The 12910-nt window shown below is 46.4% G+C and overlaps 1 long non-coding RNA gene across 1 annotated transcript; it reads left to right on the top strand.

The window, feature by feature from the left end:
* The first annotated feature begins 243 nt into the window (after nucleotides 1-243).
* Nucleotides 244-11866, top strand: LOC117886123. The gene is made up of 2 exons (XR_004647884.1): nucleotides 244-383; nucleotides 11669-11866. It is a non-coding gene; the product is annotated as an uncharacterized LOC117886123 (long non-coding RNA).
* The last annotated feature ends 1044 nt before the right edge of the window (nucleotides 11867-12910 follow it).

The raw sequence follows: 12910 nt of genomic DNA on the forward strand, positions 1-12910 counted from the left end.
AGCAGAGTAAGCTGTAGTAGTAAATCAAAACAAGCAGGATGATAGGCTGAGTAGGAAGGAGGCCAGGGAAACAGCAACAGGACTGGGACTGGGCAGACCTGGATTGCTGATTGTGGGGATCCTGTGCTGGAACCTGGTGTGTTGGATGGGGCTGGGTTTCCCTGCCACCCACTGGTATAGTGGCATAGACCACCTAGCTGGGACAGAACACTGTCTGGAGACAGCATGTGGACAGTTGTGCTGTTTGACTTTGTAACTCCAGAAAGGGTGGGATAAATGGTGACCTAGTCAGAGGACCAGAAGAACAGAGCAAGCAACGAGCACCAAGGGGGTACCTGATGCAGTGAGAGCTACCTTCCAAGACACAAGGAGGTGTGCTAGTGGTGAGTGGAAACCCTGTTACCCAGTCATCTACTGAAACAAAAATGAAGGGTTGCTAATGGTGAGACTGAAAGTGTCGTTAGTTTTATTTTAATGGTTTGTAATTATGGATAGTGAATGAGTTTAAGTAAGGTAACACTTAGGCCGAGGTCTTGTCTGGCTTGAGTGCGCACTTGGAAGTTCTTCTTTGATATAAATTGCTGATTTCTTTAAAATAATATTGTTACTGGCACTATAAGTAACGTCATGTTGGAAGCTGAATGAGAGAGATACAAGCATATAATGATAAATATAAAATCCCTTCTTTCTGGGAATGCACAGGAACAGGGTGACATAAAACAATGTGATTCAGAAACAGCAAAACCAGCAGCAAAAGTGCAGAAATTGGGTAATGAGGCTTGTGCATACTGAAACAGGATCAGGCCAGATGGCTACAGGAGAGTGATCCTATTGGGATCCAGGAAGTGGGCAGATGAAGCCTACAGGAGAATGATAGAAGGCAGATATTAGCCCCAGGTTAAGTAGGTCCCTTTTCCCTGGGTAAGGTAACAGGGAAGGTTCCAGAACAATCAGGAATGTTCTGAAAACAATTAAGGCAGACAAGCTGATTAGAAGCTGCTAGAATCAATTAAGGCAGGCTAATTGGGGCACCTGGGTTTTAAAAAGGATCTCACTTCAGTTTGTGGTGCATGTGTGAGGAGCTGGGAGCAAGAGGCACAAGGAGCTGAGAGTGAGAGGGTGCGCTGCTGAATTACTGAGTACAAGCATTATCAAACACCAGGAGGAAGGACCTGGGGTGAGGATAAAGAAGGTGTTTGGAGGAGGCCATGGGGAAGTAGCCCAGGGAATTGTAACTGTCATGCAGCTGTTACAGGAGGCACTATAGACAGCTGCAGTCCACAGGGCCCTGGGCTGGAACCCGGAGTAGAGGATGGGCCCGGGTTCCCCCCAAACCTCCCAACTCCTGATCAGACACAGGAGGAATTGACCCAGCCTGTGGGTTCCACCAGAGGGGAAGATCTCTGAGGTGAGCAAATCTGCCAATAAGCGGTAGACGAGGAACTTTGTCACAATATGTAATGTCCAGCTTTCATTAAAAAGAAAGGGGTGTTCAGTTAAAAGCTGATTAAGTCATTTTTATCCACTCTGTAACATAAAAATATATAAAAGACCCAAATGAAGACAGCCCAAATTAAAGAAACACCAGACCAGTAACCAAAGAATGGGACTGAAGGATCAGAGGAGATGACAATCATCAAGAATTCTAGGAGGACTTGCTGGTGCCCTGGAGTGTGGTAACTTGGGCCACTTACCAATTCCATCTTGTCTGTTCAGATAGAATTACTGTCACTTATAATATCTGAAGTTGTATAAATAAAGGCAAAAACTGATTAAGCCTAAATTGGGTGGACAAAGCACTGAGATTCAAGCAGTAGGAAGTAGAAGTATTGGATACAAATGGTTACATATAAAACAATCTTAACACATGTTCTAGAGCCTAGACTTCATTAACAAGATACTCTCATGTATTGTTAAATATTGCTCACCCCAAATCCTAGCAGTGCTTTACAGCCAGGCTGGCTGTGATCCTCTGTTCACGAGACAAGTACATTTTCAGCTTGATTCCCAGATGAAGAATTTGTTGTTTCTTTGCCACCCCCTCACGCAAGATATTAGTTCTAACCTTTGTCTTAATCATAAACAGGATGCCCCCGGCTATATGTTTCATCCTATGGATTTCTTTCTTTTATTTTAAAAAGATTTCACAATCTTTCATTTTGCAACTGACTTAGTATGCAGATAAGCATACAATGTGAGGCATACAATACCCAAATGGCCAGAGAGATTAGCATCTGTTACCTCCTGCCTGAAAGGAACATTTCTGAGGTATGTCATCTAATAAGAACATAATTTTCCATATAGATACACAACTGCTTAAATATTATCCAGCCATCCATACATTTTGCAGTGATTATGAGGATGAGCTACTGTGTCTCAGTACAGACATCCCATGCCAGCCTTTGATGAACTACTATGCATATTTCTGACCCAGGGGATCCCTGCAAAACCCTATGCACCTTGTGCTCTCTGCCTATTGACATGAAGGGGTCCCTGAGTCACGTTCTCTCCTTCCTTTTCAACACATTCATTTGAGAGTCCAAATTAATGTACCCAGAGTTTCTTTTGGCCAGTCCTTCCTGTGCCACCTTCAAAATCCCCTTCATAAAAGCCAATTCCTCACCTTTTTCTCTCAACATCCTTTCTGGTTCTGTTTGAAGTATACCTACTCTTCCTCTCAACCTACAATTCTCTAATATAATCTGTTTCTTAGGAACTGGACGGTGTAACTGACCTCTATGCATCAGGCTGATGAAGAGGTATTAGCTGCCAAACCTTGCACAAACAGCAATCAACTGTTTCTCCTTTTTACTTAACCAGTACTTTTACAAAAGTGCATAATTACTCTCAAACAAATATAACTTTTGTTTATGTGCGAGCCATACCTCAACAGAATCTGCATCTCTGGGATCACTCTCGTATACACCCAGGACAAAATTTCCAACTCCTTCTCCAACAAATCCTTATCTGTCCCATCCACCTGAATTAGCTACTATAAGGGGTGAACAGCCTCAGAACTAAAACTGCTTGAACAATTTGAATAATCTTTTAAAGGGGTTACACCTGATGGTAAAGAAATCATATCTCCCTGGACTTCTGGAGCACCAGCAGGAGTTCCATTACTTACTTTGCTCTTTTGAGAGGTCTTTCTGGAGAAGACACTGGATTACAAATATTACGGACTTCAAGAAAGCAAATGGTGCACCAACATTCAAAGTCAAAACACAAGGGAAAAACCCCCACAGATCATAAATAAAAAGGGGAAAAGGAAATAAAACACTATTTAAATAAGGAAATATTAAAAAGTGTCAAACAAAATGAAAGTAAATCCTTATAGCACTGAAAGGAAAAAGTGTGTCACTCTTTGAATTCCTAATAATTTTCAACCTTTGCTTTCAAGCCAACTCTGAAATCATCCATCTGTTCTGTTTGCTAAGTAAACCAATGGCCGAATATATATTAAATCTTTAAGCCCTCCCAGGGGCACAAAAAATGTATTAATTTAGATGAAATGCTATGGGCCCAAAGAGTTAAAGGTGTTAACACTACTCTGAAACTGTCCAACATAAAATAGTTTTAAACAAGGTTTGGGATTTGGTATCCAGAGACCTTGGTTTGTTAGTTTCATGGCAAACTTTAGGAACTTATTAACTAAGTTACATAAACAAAAAAAGTTAAAACCAGCTGTAATGCCGTTTAAAATTGAAATTAATTATGCAAAACAAACTATCAACCTGTCAGTCCCTTATTTAGAAACCTCCAGGTCTGTGTGGAGGGGGCTGATCCTCATCTTTGTTCATATATATGCCATGATGCCAGGCCCAGAGTGGGTATGGTTCTATCTGCAGATGTCTACCTTCCTCAGCACCTTGGATCCTCATGAGTGCCTCCTGGGTGGGGACTTGAACACTGTCCTGAACATGCAGGACTGCATTGGGAAAGAGAAGTGCCAGGCTACCACAAATGTCCTCAAGGAGATTGTTGACCATCACTCCCTGGTGGACGTCTGCCATGACTATCCTCCAGACAACTCTATCACTTTTACTTATGTCCAGGTAGAGTACACTTGGTTGTGCCACTCCCAGCTGGACTGCTTTTATGTTCCAGGTTTAACATCTTCCAGGCCCACTCCTTCAGTGTCAGGCCTGTGCCATTTTTGGACCATCACTTGGTGGCCATTATGGTCTCATTGACACCTGAGTGGCTGGGACTGGCCTACTGGACCGGTGCTTCATGGCATCCTTCCATGTGTTCTGGCTGGCCAGGTGGGGGCAGAGACATGTCTTTCCCTTGAGGAGGAGGTGCTGGGATGTGGGGAAAGTAAGTGCCCAGCTCTCCTGCTGTGACTACACTCGGGGCAGTCAACAGAAGGGTGTAGTTATGGAGCAATTGGAGCAGGTTTGGGAGATGGACAGGCACTTGGCCTCTCACTTCAGGGACCTATCCTTCTTCAGAGAGTGTCAGGAGAAGTGGGATGATCTTCGGGCCCTCAACAACTATCATGCTCGGGGCATTGTTGTTTGATCCTGCATCCAGTTCCTTTGGGAGATGGAGTGCATTTCTCACTCTTTCTATGCCCTGGCGAGAAAGAAGGATGCCAAAAAGCACATCATGTGTTTCCTGGTAAAGAACAGCACCCCTCTTAAAGATCCAGCCGAGAAGCGGGAAAGGGCCAGGGCTTTCTACACCAGCCACTTCACCCTGGATCTGAGTGACAATGATCTTCGTGGGGTCCTGTGGAATGAATTCCATACAGTCAGCATGGGTGACCAAGATTGGCATGTCCTTCCTCTGGCTCCTACCTGGAGGCATGGCAAGGCAGTTCCCGGCCAATGGGAGCTGTTGGGGTGGCCCCTGGGGCGGAGGCAGTGTGCAGAGCCCCTTGGCTGCCCCTACGTGTAGGAGCCGGAGGGGGGACATGCTCCTGCTTCCAGGAGCTACGTGGAGCCACAGTACGCAAGGAGTGGGGCAAGCCCCATACCCTGCTCTCCAGCGGGTGCTCGAGGGCCAGATTAAAATGTCTGAAGGATTGCACGTGGCCCCAGGGCTGTTCTTTGCCCACCCCTGCTGTATTTGTTTTGCTGCTCAAAAAGGGGGACCTCTGCAACCTAAGGAATTGGCACCCAGTATCACTCCTCGGGATGGACTATAATGTCATAGTAAAAGCCATCTCGCTATGGCTGGGGTCTGTGATGACGGATATGATTCACCCTAACCAGACCTACGCTGTCCCAGGCAGGCCATATTCAAGAATCTGCCTATCAGTCCCGGGATTGTCTCCATATGGCATGTAAAGATGGTCTGTCATTTGCCATCCTGTCCATAGATGAGGAGATGCGTTTGACAGGGTGGATCACTGGTATCTCCTGGGCATTCTGCAGGTGTTCAGCTTCAGTGTTTGCTTTATGGGGTTTTTCCAAGTGCTGCATGCCTCTGCAGTGTCTGATCAAGCTTAACCGAGCCTTGACAAAACCTGTCACCCTCAGTCGAGAGGAGCATGCAGGCTGCTCGCTGTATGCCACAGCCATCAAGCCCTTCCTCCATCTCCTCCAGAAGAGGATGAGAGGGTTGGTGCTTTGAGAGCAGGACTTGCAGGTGGTCCTGTTGGCATATGCCGATGATGAACTCCCAGGTCCTGAGCCACAAGGTGCACGAGTGTGGGCAGAGGCTTGCCAAGCCATCTATTTGGCAGCCTCCTCTGCTTGAATCTACTGGGTCAAGAGCTCTGGCCTGATGGGGATGGATGGCAGGTGGGCTCCCTCCCATCCATGCTCCGTGCCAACCTTGGAGAGTACCTTTCTGCCAGTGAATCCTCCCTGTGGGACAATTGGATTTATCTGGGGGCCAGGGTGTCTGACCAGCTGCAGAGGTGGATGGGGTTGCTCCACCCTTTGGTGGAGGGTGCTGGTGATTCAACCAGCTAGTCCTGTCCGTGCTGGGGCACCAATTCAATACCCTGAGCCCGCCTCTGGGGCCTCTTGCCAGTCTTTATCAGAAGATCATCAAGTTTTTCTGGTTGGAGTGCATTGGGGCTTTGTGGGTGCCCTGAGCCTTCCCTGGGAGAACACAGACCAGACCCTGTCCTGTATCTGCAGTCAGGTCCACACATTTTACCCTTAGGCACTGCATAAACTCCTTTATGGTGCTTATAGTCCAGCTTGGAACATGCTAGTGCAAGCCATCTTCTGCCACCTCTGAGGGCTCCAATATGACCAGTAGCACTTTTTTTATCTCCACCTGAGGCGTCTCCCTCCAGACCTCTCTGAGCTGTTGGTCTTTTACCAGGCCCTCTACAGGATCTAGTTTCAGCAACCAGCTCCATAGCGGCCATCAAGGGGGAAAGTCTTCCATAGGATGCTTCCCACCTACTCCTCACCTCTGGCCCTCCAAAGTTTGTCATTGGACCCCTATCCTGTGAGCCAACCTGGCTGCCCCCCACCATGCCACCTGAGTTGGAGGAACTATATCCAGCCGGTCCATATTTGGACTGCACCCAGAGAACATCTGTACACACTCATGCTCCATACCATCCACTTTCTTGTCTTTCTGTCCCACCCTAATATCAAGTGGTGGGACTTGTTGCCACCTGTGGAGGGCGGGGAGTCCTGGTGGGGCAGCCTGTACTCGACTCTGGTTCTATGGCCTGCTGGGGATATTAGGTGGTGGCTCCTTCATGGATCCATGAGTATGGGTGTGCATTTGGCATGGTTCATCAAATCCATGGACTCTTCTACAGCAAGAAGGAGACCCTGGTACACTCTATGCAAATGTGCATCAGACTGCAGCTCTCTTTTGGCTCTTCCAGAACTTCTTACTGAGGTTCTGGCTGCACTTCCCCCACTATCACCTGTTTATCCTTGCACACCCTATTTGTGGCCCCACAAAGTTGCAAGACTTCCTCCTCAACTGCCTCCTGGCATGGGTCAAGATGGCCATGCACCAAACCTGCCCACCAGCCCCTTCATATAAACTCACTGCTCCCCTCCCTTGCATAGTCCCCCTTGTGATCTCCCTGTGACATTACTCAGGGTACAATCTGGACAGATGAGCAGCTGGTTCACCTCAGTTCTCCACCCTGGGGTGCCTTTTACACTGCTTCACTGTGACAGCAACCACTCCTGGCCTGCTCACACAGCCACCAGCATGTAAGTCACTCCCAGTGATAATATATGAGTGCTGCAGCCAGCCAATCTTGAATTACACTGAAGAGTGACACCAGCAAACTCCCAGTCTCAGACTTTTCCCAGAAATGTATGTCTTGTACTACCCTGCTCTTTCCCAGACAACACAAGCTCATATAAAATCTGTCATTTTATTAATAGCAAATCATATATGCAAATCCTGTTTGGGAAATTCTATTTGAAATAACACACTGGTTTAGATAAAACAAACGTATTACATACAAAAGATAGATTTTAAGTGAATATAAATGAGGCATAAAAGTCAGAATTGGTTACAAGAAAATAAAAGTAAAATGCAACGAATGCCTAACTTAACAACCTAGAGTGAATTCAAAGCAAAGGTCTCTCACACCACATTTCAGCAGTATTACTGGCTGAACTTCTTTCAGTCAGGATCCCTCCCCCAGTCCAATGCTGCTTCCTTTGTTCTTCAGGATGCCATAGGTAGAGAGAGAAAGAGGGAGATAACTTGGGGTGTCTGCTCTCCCTTCTTTCTCTTCAAGAGGCACTTCCAGCTGAGGTTCAGGAGACAGTCTGTGTGGATGGGAACCCCAAACAGCTTTGAAAAGAAAGCTGTTTCTTTGTCAAAATGTAGATTTCCTCCCCACACACACACCCTTTCCTGCTCATGGGTTTGTGCATGAGTTCAAGGAGGTTGACCAGTACATAGAGAGTCATAGAGGAGATTGTTCACGAGGCTGAAAAACAGGTGTGGGCACAGGGCAACACTGGTGGAGCAGAGAGGGCGGGGAGTCATATGAAGCTCAGCGAAAGAATGTAAGTATGGAGGGGCATATTTATGATGATGATTTGATGAAATTACATATGGGAGCCAGTGGAAGGAGCCAGAGAAGGGTGTGATGTGATAAAATAATAATGGGGCGGGGGAAACTACTTTAGCAGGTCAATGTTTTTACAAAGTTCTTATGAATGTATTGGACAGAGTATTTTGAATTGCTTTTCCCAGATCTGTCTTTCCAGAATACACTTGATATAGGTCCCTGTAGCGGGGTAGTCAGCCTGCTCCTGCCCAGAGGGGTTAAAAACAGCCCTGGGAGAGGGCTGTGGCTGGGAGCTCTAAAAGCTGGGCTGATTGGGGAAGCGGCTGCAGCTGGGGCACACCCCAATCAGGCCACAGCTGGCCTGTATAAAGAGGCTGTGAGCCAGGAGCCCAGATAGTCTCTCTCTACGTTCAGAGAGAAGGGCCTGCCTGCAGGGAGCTTAACCAGGTATCTGGTTAAATAAGGGAGCCGGGGAGCTCTGGCCTAGGAAAGCCCCAGGCTGCAGGTCTGGTAAGGCCTATTAGGTACTGGGTTGCAGGGGGCAGCCCACAGGGCAGCAGCAGCAGGTCCAAACCCCTTTGCCTGTGATGAGTGGCTTATACACTGCAGTCTGCCCCAGTGAATGGGGGCTAGATGAGGACTGGCAGTAGCCAAGACTGAGGCAAAGTGGGGATAGTGGGTGGGGGTTCCCCTTGGAGGGAGAGTCCCAGAGCTGTGAGGGGTTACTGCCAGGGGGGCAGCACCCCAGACAACAGGGCACCGAGTCCAGGAGGAACACAGGGGCCAAGCAGTAGTGGGACACCGACCTGCAGAGGGCCTCCAACGGCTGGAGAGCTAATTCCCAAGACGACCAGCAGTAGATGCCGCAGGGGTGAGTCCCGCATGCTTACAGTCCCTCTTAGATATCCCTCAGACCTGACCTTAAAAAAAATAGGCCACTCCCCCCTCCCATTTTTATTGCTGGAGTTATTTACCTTACAGTAACTCTCTTGTTCTTTGAGATGTTGTGCACATATGCATTCCACTCTCGGTGTATGTGCACCCAGTGCACTTGAGTCAGAGACTTTTGCCAGCAGTGCCATGAGGTGGGGCAAGCGCCCCTGCTCTCCTTATGCTGTCAGGTGAGAGCATGTGTGAACATAAGAATGGCCATACTGGGTTAGACCAAAGGTCCATCTAGCCCAGTACCCTGTCTTCTGACAGTGGCCAATGCCAGATGCCCTAGAGGGAATGAACAGAACAGGTAATCAAGTGATCCATCCCCTGTCGCACATTCCCAGCTTCTGGCAAACAGAGACTAGGGACACCATCCCTGCCCATCCTGGCTAATAGCCATTGATGGACCTATTCTCCATGAACTTAAGAAAGTAGTGTGGAGTGGGATGTGTCTGCCATGTTCCTTCACACCTCTGAAAGCTATTACTGAAGGAAGGTAGGAGGGCCATGTGATGTACATGTGCACAACACATCTCAAAGAATAACAGTTTTTTCTCCTTTGAGTGACAGTGCACATATACATTCCACTGTAGTTGACTCAACAGCAGTTCCCTTTCAGATGGAGGGACTTTGGATCATCTAAACAGACTGTGGCACTGACTTGCCAAAGTTGACTTGATCAAGAGAGGCTTGTGTGATGATGCATAGAAAAGGTTATGTACAGACAATCAGGATGCTGCCTTGCATGTAGAATATTGCTCAGGGAAGCTGAAAGGGAGGACTGAGCTCTGGGGGAGTGAGCTGTTATCCTTGATGGGGGGAGAGACTTTAGCAAAATCTGACACAGGCAGAAATCTAGTGAGAGATTCTCTGAGATGGCACAAGTTAACTCATAGCTCTTTCAGCAAAGGGTACAAAGACTCTTGGGGAAGATCTAAAGAAACGAGTGTGGTCCAAATAATATGTGAGAGCTCTACAAGTGCCTCCTTATCCTTAGATAAATGGGGTTTCGGGAAAAACACCGGAAGGTTATAGGTTTACCTTCGATGGAAAGTGGACATTACTTTAGGCGTAACCTTAGGATATGGCCGAAGGGACAGCTTGTCCTTATGAAAGCCATAAAAAGAGGATCAGCAAGAACAGCTTGAAGTTTTGAAACTCCCTTGGAAGAGATTGACACTAAAAATACCCTCTTCATAGACACAGACAGTGAAGCTGTCGACATGGTCTCAAAAGGGGGACCTATGACTCAACACCAAACAAAAGTTAAATCTCATACAAGCACCAGAGCAGATACAGGAGAGAAAGTGTTAAGTAGACATTTCAAAAATCTAGAAACAAGAGGATGAGAGAAGATGGCATCTGTTGGCAGAAGTAATGCTAAAATAGAAGCCAGGTGAACTCACGGAACTATTTGAGAGCCCTGATTATTTCAAATGTAGGAGTAGTCCAACACATGCATAGTTTCAGTGTGATAGGGTGATAATTTGTGGGATTATGCCCATAGAGAAAAATCTCTTCCACTTTGATTTGCATGGGGACTCCTTCTGCTACTCAGCAAGATGGCTTGGACCTCTTGGGAGCACAGTTTCTCATGAGTGTTCAACCAGCAATCAGCCATGCAGTAAGGTGGAGACATGAAGTTTGGATGAAGAGATTTGTCCTGGTTCTGTGACAGCAGATCTGCCACTAATGGTAAAGTTATCAGTGAACAGATGGAGAGGTGATGTAGAGCTGTGAGTCAATATTATCTTGGCCATGCTGGTGCAATGAGGAGATATAATACTTTGTCCTGTTTCAGCTTCCTGAGACCTCTGGGTATGAGATGAACTAGAGGGAATACATACAGGAGCTGATCAGAACAGGGTAGAAGAAATGTATCTGTGATGGAACCTGGACTGCAGCCAGCCCTGGAGCAAAATCTCATGTATTTGTTGCTTAGGATGACTGTGAACAAACAAACTTTCAGGCACCCCAGCATCAGAAAATCTGGAGGAGGATGTCCTTCCTGATTGACCTGTTATGGTCTGTGAAAACTCTGCAGAGGAAATCCACTAGTGTATTTCTGAAGGTGAATAGCCTTCAGGGAAATGCGGTGAATACACAGATTCCAAAGAAGAACAGCTTCTCAGCACAGCTGAGTCGATCTTGCATCTCCCTGCTAGTTCAAGTAAAAGGTGGCTGTAGTGTTGTCTATGGGAAGTCGCACCTACTGGTTTACAATGGAGGGCATAAATACCTCACAGGCCCAATGAACAGCTGAGTTCCAACATGTTTCCCTCCATATAAACCACCTGAGGTGACCAAAGAGCTTGTCAGGTTTCAGAGTAGCAGCCGTGTTAGTCTGTATCCGCAAAGAGCTTGTGTTGAAGATGACTGATAGAGGTTTTTGCTACCAAAGTCCAGGTCAGTTCTGGGGACAATCCTTGGGTCTAACCACCAACCCAGATAGTGAAGCATCCAGGCAGGTATGCAAGTCCAGAAGATGCCTGAGAGAACAATGCACCAAATGAAGCCAGGCTTACATATAGCAAAGATAAAGTCTGGCATGAGGCTTTACAGACATCCACAAGGCCTTATGGCCTAGGAGCTGCAGACATGTACACGCTGTCATTATAGGGCTGGATCTGAGGCCAGTGGAAAGGGCAGCTATAGTTTGATGCCCTTCTATTGGGAGAAAAGCCATGGCTATTGTGAAATCAAAGTCTGCTTCTATAAAAGGTGTGTGTTGAGTGGGTTGTAATTGAGACTTCTCCAATTTCGTTTCAGGCATAGACAAGAGAATGACTATGACACTGTCTTGGATTTGGTCTCTGGCTGTGTGGGCAGCTTCAAATCATCCAGGTAAAGGAAAATGTCCAAATGGGAGGTGGGCTACTACCACTGACATACACTTGGTGAAGACCCTCCGGGCTGATGACAAACCAAAAGGGAGCACTGTGTACGGATAGTGGCTGGTGCATACAACAAATAGAAGGTATTTCCTGTGGGAGGGAATTATTGTGACATGGAATTATGCATCTTGTAAAAGTGAGGGCAGCGCACCAATCTCCAGGGAAGGAATGACAGAAGCAAGGAAGACCATCCTGAACTTGATCTTTTTGATGACTTGGTTCAGCTTTCTTAGGCCTAGAGTAGGATGGAGGCCCCCCAGATTTTTTTCAGAATCAGGAAGTATTGGGAATAGAAGCCTTTCCCTCTGTGTTGGTGAGGAAATTCCTCTATTGCTCCCAGTTACAGAAGAGACTGTAGCTCTTGAAATAACACTGTCTCGTAAGAGGTGTCCCTGAAGAGGAATGGGGAAGGTGGGTTAGGAAAAGGAATTGGATAACAAATTTCTCCTTTACTTTACTGAGTACCCACTTTCTATGATGTTTTGTCAAGCATGGAAAAAAGAGGGATAGGCATGATCCAAAAGGAGAATATATTGTTGGTACATTGTCCTCAATCAAAAGTCAAAGTGACTGCTTTGTAGTTATAAATATCTGATGAGAATGCTACAATCAAACACAGCTGGTGATGTCCAGGATGTCTTGACCTCTTCTTAGGGGGATATTGAGTTCTGTATTGGAAAGAGAAGCTACAGTGATAATGTGGCCTAAATTGCTTTCTTTTCATAACTGGGGTGTAAAACCCTAAAGAGTGAAGTGTCCCACAAAAATCTTAACATGTGCATGGCATCAGTTATTTTTTCAGAAAATAACTTAGACTAGTCTAAGTTCTCTATTGTGGTCTGTGGCAACTTTTGGATGCCAGAAGCTTGCAATCCAGAGGAATGCAGCATGGAGACTGCAGGGGCCACAGAACTAGCGACCGAATCGGCCACATCTATTACTGCCTGGAGGGATATTCGCGCTGTAAGATGGCCCTCAGACACCAAAATAAAAAGCTGGTCATGAAATTCCTCTGGTAGTTTATCAGCAAACTTGAACAAAGCAGAGAAATTAATAAAATTGTAATTAGATTAAAAGCCCGATAGTTGGCGACTCTCATTTGGAGTGTGGCAGTAAA

The sequence above is a fragment of the Trachemys scripta genome, chromosome 1 (assembly GCF_013100865.1).
Source record: "Trachemys scripta elegans isolate TJP31775 chromosome 1, CAS_Tse_1.0, whole genome shotgun sequence".
Taxonomy (NCBI): Eukaryota; Metazoa; Chordata; order Testudines; family Emydidae; genus Trachemys; species Trachemys scripta.